We start from the raw sequence: 5,706 nt of genomic DNA, 5'->3' as shown, positions 1-5,706 counted from the left end.
GTGGGCCCGAAACGTGTAAAGGGATAGGGCTGGGCCTCACCTTCTCAGCCCACGGTCCAAGCCCGGCCCTAGCCCGTGAAGGCCCGCAGCCTGGCCTAAGCCCAGTTCGGCCCAAGCCCGGATTCGGCCATGGTTCGGCCCGGCCCATGCCCGCGAAACGACCCATTCTAAAGGCTACAGTTGGGCCTTCGGGGGCCCAACGGTCGGCCCATGACGGGCCTCCCGTTTGACCCGTGACGGGCCGCCCGTTAGGCCCGTCACGGGTCGCGAAGGGCCCAACAGTCACAATCTGATTTTCTCCTAAAAAAATACCCTATAAATACCCCTTAATTCCACCCTAAATCCCACACAACAATTCACTCTCAACTTCTCATCTCACTCTCATTCTATCTCTCATCTTGTCCCTTTGATTTTGATTCTAAGCTTTTGTCTCGCGATCACTCATTTTCTTGCTCTTTCATTTACAAAGTTCAAGTTCAATCAATTTCTAAAAAATGGCCGCATCAAACTTCCTAGATTTCACTGCTCTTCCTGAGCTTGGTGATGAAGTATTTTTCGAGGATGAAATGATGCCTCCCAACCCCAGCCCCACTGAGCCAGAAAATGCTACGGTAGATAATGCTTCAATGCACAATGAGGAAGCTGGAGAACGTAGTAGGGGAAAAAGACCACGACCTTCTTCGGCATGGTAGCATTTCACCGAGGAGCCCCGACCAAATCAAAAAACACGTGAAATGGAAATTCGAGCGGTATGTAAATATTGTAAAAAAAATACTTTTCTAATAAAAAGGGTAGGGGTACTGGTCATCTGGATAAATATTGGAAAGTATGTGTACCGTTGCACCAATATCGGAGTGTGGACTCTCGCCAACAAACACTATCACTCACATCACATGGGTTACAAATTTTTACAAATGATGTACAATGTGCTCGTGAGGCTTTAGCTAAATTTCTAGCTAGTTCCGAATTGCCTCTTTCTTTTGCAGATGATGCATCGTTCAAAGAATTCATCCAAATGGCCTTCTGTCCACAACTTAAACAGGTAAGTAGAAACACAACTCGTTCTGATTGCATGAAAGTGTTTTATGCAATGAGACAATCTCTCGTTGATAATTTTAGGACTTTTAATGCTACTATCTCTTGCACTTTTGATCTATGGGAGAGGTGCAATAAAACTGGATATTTATGTGCAACGGTGCATTATGTTGATGACAAGTGGGTTTTACGAATAAACTTTTAACTATTACTTTTGATAATACGTCAGCTAACACTGTTGCAATTAATATGTTTAAACGTAGTTTGAAACCAGCGTTTGGGGGGAAAATTTTTCATCAACGGTGTGCATGTCACATTATTAATTTTGTAGTTCAGGCAGAAATTGAACATATATCATCTAATCTAAACATTTTTAGAGAATCATTATAATTCATATCTAGTTCTGGAGCTCAGCTCCAAGAATTCAAACTATATTGCAGGAACAGTCAGAAGTGCCCAAGAAAGTTTCCAACTGACGTGAGACATAGGTGGAATTCTACATATTTAATGTTGAAGGCAACACTCCCTTATTCGGAGCTTATCACGACGTACGTAAACAGTAAGAACGATCAACTTTTGATTTTCGATACAGATTGGCAGATTGGTGAGTATTTTTCTTAAATTTCTAGAAGTTTTTTACGATTCTACTGAATTACTTTCTAGAGTTTATTATCCTACTGCACATTTAGCTTTACATCAAGTATTTAATATTTCAGAAACATTTTCTTATTATAGGGATACATAACTTTTTTGAGACAGTTAAGTTAATGGAAAATAAATTTAAAAGTTATTGGTCAGGTTGTACTATGTTATATGCACTCGCAACCATTTTAGATCCTAGGTGTAGAGTAGATGGGACTGACTCATTGATGACTACTACCGTAGAAAATTTAGGAATAGATATGCAACTAACTATTACTGACGCTAAGAAGATGTTAAAAAAGGTTTTTAGTTTGTATGAAGCAAAATACGGCACAAGTAAAAAAAAAAAACAGGGGACTTCGACGTCAACTAGCAGTTCGGGGCCTAAAGGATCATCGTGGAGTTTCTTGAAGAAGACAGAGAAAACGGCAGGATCAACATCAACACAAGCGTCTACCAAACTAGTAAAATATTTTGAAGTAAATTTTGTTATCGATGACGACAAACTAGACATCTTTCAGTGGTGGAGGAGCAAGACCGATCGTTTTCCAACACTGTCCGTAATAGCTCGTGACATTCTGACAACTCTAGTGTCAACGATAGCATCGGAACAAGCATTTAGCGCAAGCAACCGAATTCTTGACGACAAGAGAAGCAGAATGCATCCAGATATCTAGAAGGGGCTAATGTGCGTTAAAGACTGGGAAGATGCCAGAAGACGAAAATAACAATACACAGATGATTCAATCTAAGAATATTTTTCTAACTTAGAAATAACAGAATCTTCTGGAAGCACTTAGGTTTGTAATTTACTATTCTTAGCTACTGCACTCTTTTTTCCTTCGCTAAGGTTTTGTCCCGATCTCCCCACAGGTTTTACTTGGTAAGGTTTTTAACGAGGCAGTTTTTAACGAGGCAGTCATTTATGTGTACTTATTCTTATTATTTCAATTCAATAAAATCACATCTTTTGGGGCATATGATATATATATATATATTTTAATTAAATTTAAAAAAAATAAAATTTGTTGGGCCGGCCCGTGAAGGGCCTGGCCCCAGGCCCGGCCATAACCTTTATGGACCATCACGGGCCTGGTGGTTGACGTGCCATGCTGGCCCGGCACGACACATTTGACACCACTAGTTATAAATAATGAATTATATGTATGATGATTAAAAAATTTAGATGGAAATATTAAGAAGTTAAAAATGATGAATTATATATAAGATGATTAAAAAATTTAGATGAAAATTTTAATTAGTAGTATATTGCTAATTAAAAAAATTAAAAATAAATATTATAAAATAGTTAATAGAATGTTAAAGACATATTACAAAATAATTTGTATTAATTTTCATAAAATTTGATAAAACTTCACAACAAGCAATCATATCTGGCCTAGTCGCTTCATGTGCTGGCTCTTCAGGGGGAGTGCAACCTCCACCCAAGCCTTATAGGTTGCCATCACACTGTGAGTCTTGTATATTAGAACATAATTATAAATTTGTTAAATTAATTACATCAGTATCATATGATCACCAAATATATTTCATTCTACAACACCCGATGCCATACCTCAATGACGCCATGGAGGTCGAAGGAAGGCTAAGGGTCACGAAATCGTGGCTAGAATGGCAAAGGAAGGAAAGATCACCCCCATGTTTGACGAATTTGGAGGTACTTGGAAGGCAATTAGAAACTACGGCACCTGGTTCGATAGTGCTGTTGGAATCCATATTAGGGATGTCTGTGAGCTTTTCCACGATGCCTGGAAGGACATGGACATCTAGCATAAGAGAGAGATTCAGTAGCGACAGCTGGTATAAACTATTCAACTTCATTGTTTTTTAATTTAATCTAAATTTCAATATAATAAAATCATTTAACATGTTTATATTTCATTACAAGGATAGTTCAACCTCGAATATAACCGCGACGATGGTATAATTAGGTCTGTGGTCGACAAGGAGGCTGCAAAATGTTATAAGGATTCAAAAAGTTACCTCCGTGACTATTTAAAAGATCTTGGTGATTCAGAAAATGAGAGTGCATTAGGGCACAACCTCCCAAAAACCCCAGGAATCCAGATCACTGTGGTCATTGTTGCGATTGATTCATGTCTGACAAGTTTCAAGTAATTAGATCTCTTTTATATGTTGTTTTATTAGATATAATAAAAGTTAATTTTACTAATGTTGAATGCAATCATAAATAGAAAAAGTCAGGAATCAATAAACTTAATCGTAGCAACCAAAAGTGGTCGAGTTTTCATTGTCAGCTGTCGTACTTTCAACATCGCGAGAAGGAAGTAAGTATTTGTTAATAATTTATTCAATATAAATGTTAATTTTGTAGTCAATTACACTATATTCATATACTTTTAAACTACTATACAGTCTACCACAGAGACTCAACAGCCGATGTTCGTCATCGATAACTGGAGGGACATGAATCGTCGTAGGCATACTTGGGTTAATCCCCAATCTGAGCAGACTTTTGTTAGTATACTCGTAATGTTTAATTATATTTTTTTATTTAAATCACATTATGTATTTAATTATTTTTCTTATAATATTTGTAGCATCAAATGGAGGGAGAAAGAGAAACGCAGATCCAGACACAGTCTGCTACTTCTGGATCATCCACGACATGAGTAGTTAACAAGGGGGATGTTATGGACCAGTTTCTGGGCACCCGTAGAGGACACAAGACTGGAGTGGGTCGCACACTCCCACAAAAGGTTTATCGAGGGGATGCGTCGTCATCTGGCTCACACTCGGCAAGTTCTTCTACGACATGTTCGGACCCACACGTAGAAGAATACTTACAACAGAGTTACCGGTAAAACCTCTAGCTGTACGAGAGCATCAGAATGATGCTGAATTTCATCACTCAAATGCACCCCAACATGACTTTCCCAGCGGTTACTCCTCATGTGCCTGTAACACCCTGAAGAATTAAATGAGATTTATTAAGGTAATTGAGATTTATTAATGTGTCTAATCTGGATTAATTAATTGGTTATTAATTAATAAATGTTTTTGACGAGTAAATTTAAATAATTCCAAGGTATTTAAATATTTTTAGCATTTACATTTTCACCCAGAAGTTGTTGGGAATAGTGTCATAGAAGCATGAGATGTAATAGGATATTTATTATTTAATTAATAAAAGAGTTTATTCATCATTTTATGTGCATATATTTATGAATATTTTATGAATATCAAATGAAAATTCCGTGATTGTTTATGTAACCTTAAACATAGTATATAAGTGTTATATACTAGAGGATAGTGTTTAAGGATAATAATAAAAAACGTTGTTCATGATGAATTTAATTAAAGTTTGAAATCTTTAATTAAAACATTATTAATACATGTCATTCCCATTTAGAATGGAACGGTGTTATCCGCACTGTTAATATGGCGAGATATTGAATGAGTGTATTTCGCATAATAAGATTATGTGGAACAAGGACAAAGACACAATATGAATTTCTAATAATTTCCGTTAAGCATAGAAATTCTAATTGAGTCTACCAATGGTCATATATAGGATGATCTTAATCCTGAGTTTTTAACAAACTCCTATTTATGGATTTATGTCTTTTGATTTACTCGATACGGATTCTGAGACCCTAAATCATATTCCTTGTATTTTGGAGACATAATGAAATAGGTAGCTGGGAATGTTATTGTACGAGATGAAATCCATTCCTTCTTGAGAAAGAAGTAGATAAATAATTCTCTTGAGTGTTGATTCGGTACTTAGATTAGTAAGAGTGCTCTGGTTCATGAATGTGTTTTATGAATCACTATCCATCAGAGAATCAATGGTACTCAAGGATGAAGATATAATTAGAAAGGTTAACTTATTTCACCTAGCTCTAATTATGAATTATTTATGGAGAATTGATCTATATGCAGTGACTATATCAAATGGACACTTCACAGTTTAGAAGTAATTAATATCTATAATTTTGAGAGTGCAATTCCAAGTTTATAGTGGAGTAACTATTGGAATTAATA

This window comes from Morus notabilis, unplaced genomic scaffold (genome assembly GCF_000414095.1).
Source record: "Morus notabilis unplaced genomic scaffold, ASM41409v2 Scaffold306, whole genome shotgun sequence".
Classification (NCBI taxonomy): Eukaryota; Viridiplantae; Streptophyta; class Magnoliopsida; order Rosales; family Moraceae; genus Morus; species Morus notabilis.
Note: the sequence above shows the minus strand (reverse complement) of the source record.